Source organism: Esox lucius, chromosome 21 (assembly GCF_011004845.1).
Source record: "Esox lucius isolate fEsoLuc1 chromosome 21, fEsoLuc1.pri, whole genome shotgun sequence".
Classification (NCBI taxonomy): Eukaryota; Metazoa; Chordata; class Actinopteri; order Esociformes; family Esocidae; genus Esox; species Esox lucius.
The window spans coordinates 19,832,139-19,847,763 of NC_047589.1; the positions used below are offsets into that span (position 1 = coordinate 19,832,139).

The window sequence follows — 15,625 nt, forward strand, 5'->3', positions numbered from 1 at the left end:
TGAACCCTCCATCACCCTGTAGAGGGTATAGAGCTGGTCCAGTGTTCCACGGCCTGGACGAAAACCACACTGTTCCTCCTGAATCCAAACTGGGATTCCTTAGATCTAGCAATGTTTTTCTACTCAGTTTTTCAGTGTGTATGATCACATGGGCCCACATAGAAGCATAGTGTGTTGCTAGGTGTTTGCTCGCTCTGCATACACTCTGGTTTGAAATATAGCTATACTGTACCTCATTAAATAGTGCTGAAATGCTAGCTACCATTGTTATTGTTACTGTGGTTATTCTTGTATTATATGCTCTCTTGTATATTTTATGAATTACATTATCATGCATCTCTATCAACAAACACTGTTGAGCAGGTATAGTACCTACTAGTAATTGTATACTGTAGTGTAATAGAAGTAGTGTAGCTCTACAGTATAAGTCCACTGTATATTAAAACATGGGGCCACTTCTAATTACGTTGAATGTCGAAATGCTGTTTGGATGAATATTCTCCTTGACACCTTTACTGAAAACATAGGAATTGTGTTTTGAATAGGTTAGCATGATAGGTAGTAGAACAGCTTTATATTCTTTATATCTTTGATTAGCATGTCATGAATTCCAAAGGAAGGTTACTTTTAGTATAAATGTCATCTGGTTTTGTCTGTTGGTCCTCCACTTCCATAAAGATAACATAAGTCCATGAAGGCTTCAGCAAGCTCATGAGTGAACTGAACAAGGAAGAATCTCTGTACAAGCTGATAACAGCCAATCGCCTGTACGGAGAACAGTCTTACCAGTTTTTTGAGGAAAAGCCCTCTCATTTACACCATATGTCCAATATGAGTATGTTGTTTTGCTCAACATGATTCTGATAATTAATTAGTGAATTAGGATAAGGCCCACTTTCTTTTACATCTGAGATGTCAGTTTTGCTCAACAGGAACTTGAATTGACCCTAATAAACTTAAATCCATAAGATAATAACTTAATAATGGGTGTACTCTTTCAAACACAGCAACATTTTAATTAAGTATGGTGTTGGCAAAATTATGCTTGGTACCATGCTATGCTGTACATTGTTAACTAGACACTTTAGGTACATAGGGGTTGAAAAGGAAATATATCAGATTTTGACAGCAGTGTCTCTGGTTAATATGACCTCCATGACACCAAAAAGCACTACAATGCAGAGTTGGAGGCTGTAGACTTCAAGTCCAATGCAGAGACTGCTCGACAGAACATCAACACCTGGGTGGAGAAGCAGACAGCAGGTGAATAACTAGTTATTTCATGAGCATTAACTACATATATAAACAGTTACTGTATGTTTTCCTGATATTTTTCACTGATACATTTCATTTAATATTCTTACTTTTGTATAAAAATGAAAAACTGACTACCTTGATATACCTTGATAACATTGATGTGTTTTGTATAGATGTTAAATCTATTAGCTTTCGATGATCTGTCCTCTTGATTTGTTTGTTGTAATATCTTGTTTCCAAATTCACTGTCAATTCCCTTTTATCTGTGGTCACTGTATTTTGTAGAGAAAATCAAGAATCTTTTGCCAATGGGGATTGTTGATGAAATGACCAGTCTGGTCTTGGTAAACACCATCTACTTCAAGAGCAACTGGGACAGGATATTCTTTCAGACCAGCACCACAGATGCCATGTTCAAACTGAACAAGGTACTGTCTCTCAACAAAATTAAAAGACAGAATGTATTCCTCACATGATCTGTCTACTGTTTTTTGTGAATGTGTCTTGTTTATGCAATGAATGTTTAGGTACTTTACTAGTAAACAGTGGATAACATTTGTCCTAATGGGAAACTATTTAGAATTTTTTTTTATTGAAAACTGTATGAAAAGGATATGTGAAAGCGTATACTAATGACCCTTGGAAAAGTTCAGCAAAAGTTTACTCATAAGTTTGCAAATATACAGATGGGGGTGGGGGGTCATAACCTCCAACCGCAGAAAAGCTGAACAGACTCATCAAAAAATATCAGGCCTTATCATCCATCGCCCTAGAGATTGTGTAAGATATTTAGGGAGGGGAAATAACATTTGTTGTTCCATACTGTTAAGGATTTGTTCATGCATGACATCTGGTATCATGCCTGCAAGTTTGTAATAATATGCAAGTCCACATTGTATTGATTTGCTGAATAGTTTATTATGCTTTGTAAAATAAAATGGAAAACTCACAGATGAACCTAGAATAGCAGACACTGAGTTTTGACTGCATCAATGACTTCTGAGACTATTAAGAGTAACATTCTGTCAGAACAGGGAATATCCCATGTAGTCACACATTTCTCAAAACTAGCAATATGACTTTTTGGGTTAACAGAGTTCAAACCCCAATACACTGAATCCTTTACTGTTCAACTGTCCAGATTAGACTAAATATTTGTGCCATGTTTTCTTCAACTTAGCTGGAGAAGCAGCTGACCTTCAAAAATGTTGTGGAGTAGACCAAGCCTGACAAGATGAAAGTGGAGCAGGTTGAAGTGGGCCTGCCCAAGTTCAAACCGGAGGAGAACCTGGACCTTGGGGAGATGCTGGTCAGCATGAGCATGATAGATGCCTTTGACAAAACCAAGTGAGACTTCTCAGGCATGTCGTCCAACAACGACCTGGTTCTGTCCAAGGTGGTGCACAAGGCCTTTGTGGAGGTCAATGAGGAGGGCACAGAGGCAGCAGCTGCTACTGGAATTCAGGCGGAACGTCTTTGTCTAATACTAAATTGGGCTACATTCATTGCCGACCACCCCTTCCTCTTCTTCATCCGCCACAACCCCACCCAGAGCATTCTGTTCTCTGGCCGCTACTCTTCCCCTTAGACATTTAGCTACATGACATGTGGAGGGAGGAGAGGGTGTTCAAGTAATGAATAATTGCAACAATAATAGGATCCATTATCTTAGATCATTTTCTAGATGACTGGATCACTTATAGTGAACTAGGAATAGTAACCAAACATGTTTTGTTTGTTGCCCTCATCTGTCTGTTTCATACCTGTCTACAGAATTTTCTATTGGTCTGCTGGTATGAAGTATGTAACTCCTTTTGCCTTATTGTCTACTTTACCTACAACAAAGTGCGGATTAGGAATAATACTGTCCAAGGCTTCTGATGCAATGCAGGCAGTTTTGCCAGTGAAGCAACAATTTGAATACATGCAGGAAATAATATAAAATAATGTGCCTATATAACCAAAGTGTGTTCCATATTCTCTCTTAAATATCAGAACTACTGTGCTGTCTATTAACAAAACCATAAGAATCGTTGGTCTGTTTAGTTCGCAAAACATTGCCACCTAGTGTGTAAAACCTTTGCTCATCCGTCTGAATTAAGCTCTGCCTGTCCACATCACCTATTTCCAAAAGGCATCTGTTTCTGTGGCCAACAACAAGTTTTCCCTGGACCAGTTCAAGAAGATCACAGAGAAAAATAGAATGAGCAATGTCTTCTACTCCCCCCTCAGCATCTCCTCTGCTCTGGCCATGGTGTCTCTGGGGGCCAGGGGTAACACCGTGACCCAGATGTCAGAGGTGAGTGTGACCCTGACACAATTTGAGAAAAAACACACCATGGACTGTTTTTCCAGTGGAAGTAAAGCTTTGTGTGAACTGAATGTGTAGCCTAGAATGAATGATCACCAATGAAAAGGGTGTGACAATAATAAAAGCCTTACTTTTAACCACTCTGCGCTGAATGTCCTTCCCCATTTGTTTACATATCAAGATATAATTGCCCATGACTTACTGTCATACATTAAGTTTTGAAGGATTACTTCCATACCTACGCATCTCTCCAGACAAACAAACACACAAATGTATGCACATACACATTCAAATTCCAACCACTCCAAACAGCCAGCCATTAAAAATGGTTAATCCGTTCTTATACTGATCTTTTCTAACTCCTCCACTTTGTCAAAACAGACTGACTGAACTAGGACAACTGCAGAATATACAAAACCCCAGCTTCCAGATGATCTAACTGAAGAATACAGTCAGAAATAATATTAACAGAAATGTCAAAGGGTTTTTTCTTTCAGGTAACACTGCGCTTTTGGGGAGGTATACAGGGTGTTTATTCATTTGCAATGACAACAGTTTACTCTAGGAACCTAACAAAAGCCAATGCAACTAAAGACCTACATTATATGAATGTGTCCAATAGAAAATGTTGTATGTAGGGTAACCTATTTCCATTGAAATAGTGGAACAATGTACTAAACCTGCTAATGAGTGATGGGTCTGTTTTATATTCTATACCAGTGGTACTAATACCCCTGGGGGTACTTGGCCATTCCATAGGGGGTACTTGAGAACTCATGACACCATAGGCTTATAAGCAAAATTAACATGAGGGGGTACATCAGAGGTACTCCGAACTGAGCAATGTTCTGTTGGTGGTACAGTAATGAAAGAGGTTGGGAATCATCCGCCGCGTTTCCACCAAAGAATCCCCAGAACTTTGAGTCCCAGGAACTGCTATTCAAGGAACTAAATTGTTCTATCCTGTTTGTTATGCGACAGACCGGTACACACTATTAAACTTACAGAACATTATGATACAACCACTTACGTATAAGCCACATTAGGGACTGGAATTCATGTTCTTACATATGATTCATTTGGCAGACATCCAGACCGTAGTGTTTTGTGTTCAAAATCTTACTAGTGTTTTAATATAAAATTAGGGTTGTCAAAGTTGACCTGTTTTTTGTTGCAACAACGGTAACGTTATTGGTATTTGAATCTATGGATATGGATTTGTATTCAGTATATAAAATGAGAGTAGGCAATCGTGGAGAATTGTTTCTCTTCTCTTGTCTGTGAATCCTGCCTAACAGTGTGTTAGTACACACCCATTATAGGACGGTACATAGGAGGAGCTGTTGCAAATAGTAATAATAATAATGGAATTTCTCTCTTTGAGTCCCCAACTTGTTCCAAAAACCCCATTACCTAAAATCCCAGCAAGGCCTGCCCTCTGACACTCTTCTCCACCAGCTAACACCTTACTTGTACTATAGCACGGTAAGTTATCGTTTTTGTACGTTTTTGCTACCCTGAGATAAGTATAGATATCTCTAGCCACCTTGCCTATTTTATGCATTTACCTATTATTCTAAGTACTCTAGTTTACGTGTTCCGTTTAATTTAATTTTGGTAAGTTTGTGGTTAAGGCTGACCATCTATCAAGAAAGCCATTCTAACCACATTTTACCAAACATCTGAGGATAAAACCTTGAAAAATGTTGGTGTGATTCAGCCTGAAAACCCTGCAGCTCTCCAGATCAGATAAGAGGGACTGATGTGTTTTATACTACAGTCTAACGTAACAACCTTATTGTACTTGGTGCCTTGTTTAAGAGCATAATGATAAGTCATGGTAGAACTATGGGATCAGAGACCAGGCCGCAACCTTCTACTTACATTTACATGGGCTACTAATAGATGCTAGCACTTATTGAGATTTTTGGAGGGGGGAGATTTAAGGGTGGTCCATAGCTTGCATTGAAACGCACTATGTATTTAACATATTTCACTGCTTTTAAAAAAAAGTAAATTTGTGCTGAAATTTAGCAAATTCTAAAATAATATTATTTGTGATTTACATAAGATTGTGCTATTAATTGTGATTTAATTGTCTGACAATGCTTCTTCAAAAAGATGAGTCATAATGATTAAAAGGGCAGAATGATTCCCTAGTGCTTGATATATCACAAACAGAAACTGACTGAACTGTATAAAAATGCTAGCAACCACAACATTTGAGGGATGTTGTGCCCTAGTCTGCTCTCAGTTATGCTAATGCCGTTTTCCACCTCACTATCATTCCAATATCACCGCAGCTATACTCTACTCTGGAAATCTTCTGACATTACAATGCAAACATTCAACGCAATTGCTCCTTCAACACTGCAGTGGTTTTAAAAAAAATCAGTCTCATAACATCGAGTTGGAAGGAATAGTATATAACGCACACCTTTTTTTTGTTACCAATCTGTCTTGGTATTGGTTCATAGCCGTGGCTGTGTTGGTGTCATCTTTTTTTCAAGCAGTAAGTTCAGTACTTCTGCATTAAACTATGACATAAGAATAACCCTTGTCTGGTTTTGTCTGTAGTCCTTGCACCTCGACAAAGCCATGGATAATGTTGGCTTCAGCAAACTCATGGAAGGATCCCCATACAAACTAAGCGTAGCCAGTCGCCTGTATGGAGAACAGTCTTAGCAGTTTGTTAAGGTAAATCATGGTCAGTGGTGTAAGTGCAAATCTGGTATTACAAAGTTTTGCTCAACATGATTCTAAATTAACCTTGACACATTTTTTAAATTAGGTTAAAGACATAAAGAACAATAATGTACTCTTTAGAAGACTGCCTACTTAAGAAATTGTCAGCTAAAATATGCTCATCACTATGATAGCATTTTCCAGGATGTGCAGTTAGATATCACTAAGCACTGGAGCGCCACAAGGATGTATACTTTAACCCCTTACCTATTCACTCTACACCAAATTACATTCACTGCCTGAAATGATTCCATGTACTGTTTTATTATATGAAGGCTGAAATCTGGTTAGACTTTTTTCACCTTTAAAAACATCTTCTGACCAGCAAAATTTAAGTTAAAAACAAATGGATAATTAAGCGGATAATGAAGTATGTTAAGAAATAAATTCTTAGAAGCACTTTTTGCTTGGATTTCAACAGTAAGTCTCGCTTGGGTTTTGAGATGTTATCCCACTTGTTATTGCAGAAGACTTTAGTCTAATTGCAAGGGGATCTCCTTTGCACTGCCCTCTTTTGGTCTGTTCACAGATTTTCTATAACATTGAGGTGTGGGCTGTGACTGGGACATTGATATTCGTTTTTTGCAAGCAATTCCTCAGTTGATTAGGCTTTTTGATTTGGATCATTATTGTGTTGCAATGTTTGCATACTTATGCTACCAAGGTATTGACAGCTTTCTATATTTAATTTTCACTTACAAAATACATTTTCAATAAAAAATATTTAATATGTAGTGCAAACAATAAGGCCATCTGATTATGTAAATCATGGTAGACTAGGCACTTTATCTCCTTAAGTGTTGACAAAACTAAGATATTGACTTCATTGTCTCTGGTTAATATGATAGACTTTCCATATAGCCATTAAGAAGCACTACAATTCTGAATTAAAGACAATAGACTTCAAGTCCAATGCAGAGACTGCTAGACAGAACATTGAGGAGACCACAGGTGACTGACTAGATGCTGGAAACTCTTTTGTGTGCTCAGTGACATTAATTGTATGTATTAACAGTCTATGTATTCATGATAATTCTTCATACTTACTACTAAATATTCTCAAATAATTGTATGTAAAAATGATAGGGAATGTATTAAGAAGGAATTGAGGAAATCCATTGTGTTGGTGTGGAATGTAAATCTATTAGGGGTCCATGATGTTTCTACCTGATTTATGTTACTACACCTTGTTAAAATATTACCATTACCTCCCTCCTTTCTGTGGTCACTGTATTTCAGAGAAAATCAAGGACGTGTTGCCAAAGGGGATTGTTGACCAAATAACCAGACTAGTCTTGGTAAACGCCATCTATTTCAAGGGCAATTGGGAGAAGTTCAGTGAGACCAGCACCACAGATGCCAACTTCAGACTTAACAAAGTAATGTTTCTCAACAAACTTGACACTTGACAGTTCTGACATGATCTGGGAAGTGGCTTTTTTCTGAACTTTCTGTGGTTTGTGCAATGAAGATGTAGTTACACTACTGATCATTGTGAGTCTTTAGACAACTCCTACAAAGAAATTGTATTTTACCTTTACTAAACCACCATTGATTAGTCTTTCTCATGAAACCTTTTCTCTAGTCTGTCATCCCCTCCCTGATTACAATATTGGTGCTTTTGGCTGAGGATGGACTGCATTGTTAATATGGGAACTACGTGTAGCAATATCACATTCTAACCTTAAGGGAAAGTTCGACCTAGATTCATATTTGGGTGAAGTAACAATATCGTTGAGTTGTTTTTATTTAGCAGCGAACACCTCATACCCATGACCCCAGCACAGCCATGATAAAAAGGTTTACCACGCCCACTTGTTCAAAATTGCTTCTACATTTTTTGATGCAAAAAGTCAGTAAGCCAGTAAAAATGATGTACCAGAAGGCAGAGTTCCCCATAATGATGATCTATGAGGCCAGGTCCCTTGTTCTGGAGTTGCCCTATGAGGGGAATCAAGTATGCTCGTCATACTTCCTAAAGACATTGAGGACGACACCACTGGTCTGGAGAAGGTAGGACTCCCTTTTACACAATTATCAACAGGACAGATGTTGTCTACTGTACACAGGTAACTGGACCACAGAGCAATGGAAGAAGGTGGCCTGGTCTGATGAATCACGTTTCCTTCATGTGGATTCCCGGGTGTGTGTTCGTCGCTTACCTGGAAAACACATGGCACCAGGATGCACTATGGGAAGGAGTCAAGCCGGCAGAGGCAGCGTGATGCTTTGGGCAATGTTCTGCTGGAAAACCTTGGGCCCTGCCATTCATGTGGATGTTACTTTGACACGTGCCACCTACCTAAGCATTGTGGCAGACCATGTGCACCCTTTCATGGAAACGGTATACCCTGATGGCATACCATTATCAGCAGGATAATGTGCCCTGCCACAAAGCAAAAATGGTTCAGGAATGGTTTGAGGAACACAGCAAAGAGTTCAAGGTGTTTACTCCCAAATTCCCCAGATCTCAATCCAAACAAGCATCTGTGGGATTTGCTGGACAAACAAGTCCGATCCACGAAACTTACAGGACTTAAAGGATCTGCTGCTAACGTCTTGGTGCCAGATACCACAGCACACCTTCAGAGGTCTAGTGGAGTCCAGGCCTTGATGGGTCAGGGCTGTTTTGGCGGGAAAAGGGGGACCTACACAATATTAGGCAGGTGGTCATGTTATGGCTGAATGGTGTAGATGCACCCTTTTTTCATTACTTTTCGCATCTTCCTCTTTAAAGTATTTTGGAGTTTTATCCGCTTGCAAAGCAGCTTTTGAGGCTCGGGACACAGTGACAATTCAAGAATTTGAACAATGTGAATAATGCTAATTCCAGGCTGGGAAAAAGGTAAATAATGGTTTCTTGTGAAAAAAATTACTCCATGGGCCATCATGAATAATTCAGGGTAGGCAGTATTTCACCTAAATATGAATTTAGGTCAAAATATCCCTTTAATAGTCACTGCCAGAATTTTTTTTTTTTTAATTTCGACGGGCCTATGTGGGAATAGCACATTCATTTTCTGTTTTCCAAATAAATTTGGGTCTGATATACATCCCACACACTATAAATCTGATTAACCCTCATGACTGGCATGATTTTAGAATGGATATGTCCAACCTCGGATCTTGAATGGGAACTAATGCTTTGGTCAGACTACCAAGCATTGTCCGAGAACACTTTGTGTTAAAGAATATAAAACGTCTTATCTTACATGTAATAGAACAACAGGTTCAGTCCACAGAACACCATTCCGGACACACCTGCAAACAAAAGCAACTCCTTATTCAGAAGCCTAAAGGCTCTTCTCCACCACACCAGTCTGACTCTGCTGTCCTCCCCACCTGCCCATCACTGTAGGGACAGGGCAATGGGCAGGACATAGGTCACCGGGTAGATCATATGGACGGCCAAGCTGTACAACATGGCCGCTGTAACGAGGCGATTAAGCTCCAGACAGAGCAGAGTGGCCAGCACAAGGACGGCCAGGATCAACTCGGCGTTGGCACTGCTGGACACCCCGGCTGGTAAATATGAGGGGTGGAGTCTGCTTGCTCCCACCAACTGTCAGCTTGCTCTCATTTAACATCACCGTGAGTGAATCTCTTAGGCTTAACGTCACCGTGACGTATATTGTAAATATTTTCCAGTATATCACTAGATAATCCCCCTCCACATATGTGGAAACAACCTCCTACAGTTCCTGCTTATTCTTGGTGCCTATTGCTTTCAGGTTTGTCTCCAGCAAAAAAGTCCATGCAGGTCAGGTGATTCATAGGTGCTTTTTTTCAACAGTCACATCATTGGCAGACATACATGCCCGTGCCAAAACACTTCCTCCACCAAGCTTCACAGAAGAGGTGCCATAACACTTCCTCCACCATGCTTCACAGAAAAGTTGATTTTTATTTAACCTTTATTCAACCAGGTAAGCCGATTGAGAACAGATTCACATTTGCAGCGGCAACCTGGCCAAGACAAAGTGCAAACGTGCAGGACAACATACAGTTACACACTGAGTACACAGATTACAAAAATACAAAATGAAGTAGAGTCTGTAAGAGGTGCCATAACACTTCCTCCACCATGCTTCACAGAAGAGGTGCCATAACACTTCCTCCACCATGCTTCACAGAAGAGGTGCCATAACACTTCCTGCACCATGCTTCACAGAAGAGTTGCCATAACGCTTCCTCCACCATGCTTCACAGAAGAGGTACCATAACACTTCCTCCACCATGCTTCACAGAAGAGGTGCCATAACACTTCCTCCACCATGCTTCACAGAAGAGGTGCCTTAACACTTCTAGCACCATGCTTCACAGAAGAGGTGCCATAACACTTCCTCCACCATGCTTCACAGAAGAGGTGCCATAACACTTCCTCCACCATGCTTCACAGAAGAGATGCCTTAACACTTCCTGCACCATGCTTCACAGAAGAGGTGCCTTAACACTTGCTGCACCATGCTTCACAGAAGATGTGGTATGCTTTGGATGATAAGCAGTTGCTCACCTTCTCATTACTCCTCCCTTCGCATCTTTCTTTTAAATCCCGGAGGGTTTATTTATCTAGGTAAGAATCTTGCGTGAAGTTTGCAACATCCTCCAAAATCAATCAAAATAGTCTCAATTGTTTGTGCTTTGTTTGTGCCAGTTTGTGCTGTTAAAATGTTAGTTTGTGCTGCTTAGGTATTTTATATATTAGACATTTCATTTTATGTCACCAGCCCCCAAACCCGCTCCAAACCAACTCAAAATAGGCTCAATCGTTTGTGTCGCTAAAATGTTGTTTGTGCTGCTATAGTTTTTGGTAGTCTAGACTCCTACTGGATAGTTCATGGCTTTTCTCTTTTCACCAGCCCTATAGCTCTGCTATACCGCTCCGGAAAAAATTAAGGGACGACTGCACCTTTTTCTTTCCTTTCCAAAAAAAGTTGAAAAGGAAGGATTTGAGTAGGGAACAGAAGGGTTAATTAAAAAAATACAGTTGCAAAAACAAAACTTTTACTGACCCAAACGAAGCACATAAGATTAAGCCTATTTTGAGTGAATTTGACCTATAACATATTATTAAATATCAAAAAGATGAAAGCAGCACAAAAATTATAACGTCTCAAACCAGCACAAACAATTTGCCCTAGTTTTGATTAGGTTGGGGACCATTTTTACGCCGGTAAAATACCTTTAATCGTTTGTGCTCCCTTTGTGCTGCTGTCATTTTTTAGATATTAGTCCTAAAGAACATTTTATAGATCATTCCGAGGTCACTCAGCCCTCCAACATGCTACAAATTCATTCAAAATATGCTCAATCGTTTGTGTTCCATTTGTGCCGGTTAAAATATAGTTTTTGCAACGTTCTTACGAAATCAGTTGACGTAATGACAGAGCTATAGTGGAAAGAGAGTGAAGCCAAGGCGCTATCCAGTAGAAAATGTGGTTATATCCGAAACTGCACCAGCACAAACGACTGAGACTATTTTGAGTCAACGAAATGTGTAACGGCACAAACCAGCACAAACAAACAAGACTTGTATGGCAATGACAGCAGCACAACTGGAGCAGAAGCGATTAAACGTATTGTACCTGTCCCCCACCCAGCGCAATCGTTTGTGCTGGTTTGTGCCGTAAAACATGTTTCTGCTGCTATAATTTTTTGATATTATATAATATTTTATTTGTCAAATTCACTCAAAATAGGCTCAATCATTTGTGCTCCTTTTGTGCCGATAAATTTTTGTTTTTGCGACTGCTTTACCGATAGTGACAGAGCTATAGTGGAAAGAGTAAAGCAAGTGCGCTATCCAGTGATAATGTAGCTATGTACCCAAAACTGTAGCAGCACAAACAAACCTTTCAGCGGCACAAACGGAGCATACATGATTGAGCCTATTTTGAGGGGCAGGTTGACACCTAAAATTAAATGTCTAATACAGAGGGGAGAACATATATTTGATACACTGCCGATTCTGCAGGTTTTCCTACTTACAAAGCATGTAGAGGTCTGTAATCAAAGGTAACCTTCAATTGTGAAAGACGGACAAAACAAAAATTCAGGAAATCACATTGTATGATTTTTAAATAATTAATTTGCATTTTATTGCATGACATAAGTAGCCTATTTGATCACCTACCAACCAGTAGGAATTCCGGCTCACACAGACGTGTTAGTTTGTCTTTAAGAAGCCCTTCTGTTCTCCACTCATTACCTGTATTAATTGCACCTGTTCAAACTCGTTACCTGTATAAAAGACACCTGTCTAGGCCAGTCTGAAGTTTGCCAATGACCATCTGGATGATCCAGAGGAGGAATGGAAGAAGGTCATGTGGTCTGATGAGACAAAAATAGAGCTTTTTGGTGTAAATTCCACTCGCCGTGTTTGGAGGAAGAAGAAGGATGAGTACAACCCCAAGAACACTATCCCAACTGTGAAGCATGGAGGTGGAAACATCATACTTTGGGGATGCTTTTCTGCAAAGGGGACAGGACCACTGCACCTTACTGAGGGGAGGATGGATGGGGCCATGTATCGCGAGATCTTGGCCAACAACCTCCTTCCCTCAGAAAGAGCATTGAAGATGGGTCGTGGCTGGGTCTTCCAGCATGACACTGACCCGAAACACACAGCCAGGGCAACTAAGGAGTGGCTCTGTAAGAAGCATCTCAAGGTCCTGGAGTGGCCTAGCTAGTCTCCAGACCTAACCCAATAGAAAATCTTTGGAGGGAGCTGAAAGTCTGTATTGCCCAGCGACAGCCCAGAAACCTGAAGGATCTGGAGAAGGTCTGTATGGAGGTAATTGCAAACAAAGGTTTTTCTACCAAATATTAAGTTCTGCTTTTCATAAGTATCAAATACTTATGTAATGCAATAAAATGCTAATCCATTACTTAAAAATCATACAGTGTGATTTTCCGGATTTTTGTTTTAGATTCCGTCACTCACAGTTGAAGAGTATTTATGATAACAATTACAGACTTCTACATGCTTTTTAAGTGGGAAAACCTCCAAAATCGGCAGTGTATCAAATACTTGTTCTCCCCACTGTATATAAAAAGCACAAATGAAACTTATAACAGCACAAATCAGCACAAACGAACAAATGAGTCTATTTTGACTCAATTTGGAGCATGTTGGGGGGCTGAGTGACGTAATCACCAATAGTTAAATGTCTAATATATATTATACCAATCAGCAGAAACTAACTAGAATATTTTCGTTGATTTCAGAGGATGTTGGGGGGCTGAGTGACCTCAGAATGACCTATAAAATATTCTTTAATATCTGTAAAATGATAGCAGCACAAATGAAAATGTTAACGGCACAAACCAGCACAAACGGAGCACCATCGATTGAGACTATTTTGCCGTTGAGTGGGGGGTCAACTTCACGAAGATCTTTAGGTAAACTCTAAATTTGAAAAACAAGTAATGCCTACCCTGTGTATTTAGCCAATGACAGGCATTCCAGATTTAGCACCACCCACAGGGGAAAATCTAAATATCAGGTGTTTTTTCTGACTTTAGTGCAGGAACGAGGAATAAAAAAAAAAACTTACGTTTTTCTGAATAAACAAATAAACGAAAAAAGGAGTTGTCTACTCATTATTTCGTTGTGCAAAGTAAATGAATAAATGAATGAACGAACGATATCTGGACCACAAACGAACCACAGACAAGACTTTTATGGGTGGATTTGGAATGCTGAGTGACCTTGGAATTATCTATAAAATATTTTTCAGGATTAATATCTAAAAAAATGACAGCAGCACAACTAAGGCAGAAGTGATTAAAGATATTTACCTGTGTAAAGATGGTCCCCCATCCAGCGCAAATCTACAGCAAAATAGGCTTAATCGTTCATGATGGTTTGTGCTGTAAACATTTTTTTTGTGCTGTTATCATTTCTTAGACATTAAATTATATTTTATAGGTAAAATTCACTCAAAATAGGCTCATCCATTTGTGCTCCTTTTGTGCCAATAAAGGTTTGTTTTTGCAACTGCTTTATTACCGATAGTGACAGAGCTATAGTGGAAAGAGAGTAAAGCCATTAGGAAACTGTAGCAGCACAAACAAACCTTTCAGCGGCACAAAGCATAAATGGTTGAGCCTATTTTGAGGCTGTTTGGGACAGTTTTCAGACAGTTAACCAAGCAAAAATACAAATATTTGTTAATATGATTAGAATTCCTTATATTGTAATATCATGTTGTTATAAACTATTTGTGTGACAATTCTTTTATTATTTATAATTCTTTTACAAATATGTTGTTAAACCCATGATTGAAATGTTAAATCTTTATTTTGCTACACTCACGGCGACGTTCAGAAGTTGCTCATGTGAATCACTCACCGTGGCGTAAGAAATGTTGACAACCTCTATAACGCCGTCTCTACACCACCATGACATTCTTGTGAGCAAGTTTTCACGTGTACACCGCCGCCTACATGACATCTGAAAACCTATGTAAAATTGCATAGAGAAACAGTCGTTAGATAGGCGATCACTAGCTTGGTTATCCATATCAGTAGCTAGCATCTCTGTGAATTTGGCAGACTCCACCCCCCATATCTCTGTGTATTTGGCAGAATCCACCACCCATAGGTAAAGGGTTGAGGAGCCATTGGGAGCAGACACCGCAGGCAGCCTCACAGCTCAGCCCCCGCTGGCGAAGAATATGGTAGATCACATGACCCGAGAGCACGTCACACGTAATGAACAAAAGATTTCCGAAGATGTGGTTCAGATAGATGTTAGGGGTCAGGATCCATGCTAGCAGAGGTGTGTAGCGGTAGGTTGATCTGTTATATGGAGACTGGCCCTGAAATTACATGAATAGAGAAATACACAGGTTATGTTATCAACACTGTTTGGTAAAGTGTAGCTTTGCAGGAAGTATCAACACCCGGAATAGAAGGTAAATTCTAATGGTTCCAGACAAATTCTGTTTAAATTAAGATGTGAGCGGGAGTAAAGCAATGTTATCCCATTGATTCCTAACTAGTGGCCATTACAAGACTTTAAGTGAGTCCATTCAAAAGTAGGGATAAAACTCACACCAGGAAGGCCTAACGTTCAAATCTCTTATCAAAATGATCTGATAAAGTAAATCAACGTAACATACCTGCGTGATGAACCTCGCTGCGTCTGTGAACACGTGATAGTCAATATCAGTGTATTTTACTACTGTAGTTCTGGCCTGATAGACACCAAAACCGAACAAACCCAGTCATACAAAAAACTAGACTGTGAAAAGTACATGTTTCTTCATAAGACTGGACACAGGACTACACTTCCACTCTAGTCATGGG

General features: G+C 39.6%; 2 pseudogenes; both read left to right on the forward strand.

The window, feature by feature from the left end:
• The first annotated feature begins 331 nt into the window (after positions 1–331).
• On the forward strand, positions 332–2,877 carry LOC105019465 (annotated as a pseudogene).
• Positions 2,878–3,142: 265 nt separating this feature from the next.
• Positions 3,143–9,842, forward strand: LOC105019464 (annotated as a pseudogene).
• The last annotated feature ends 5,783 nt before the right edge of the window (positions 9,843–15,625 follow it).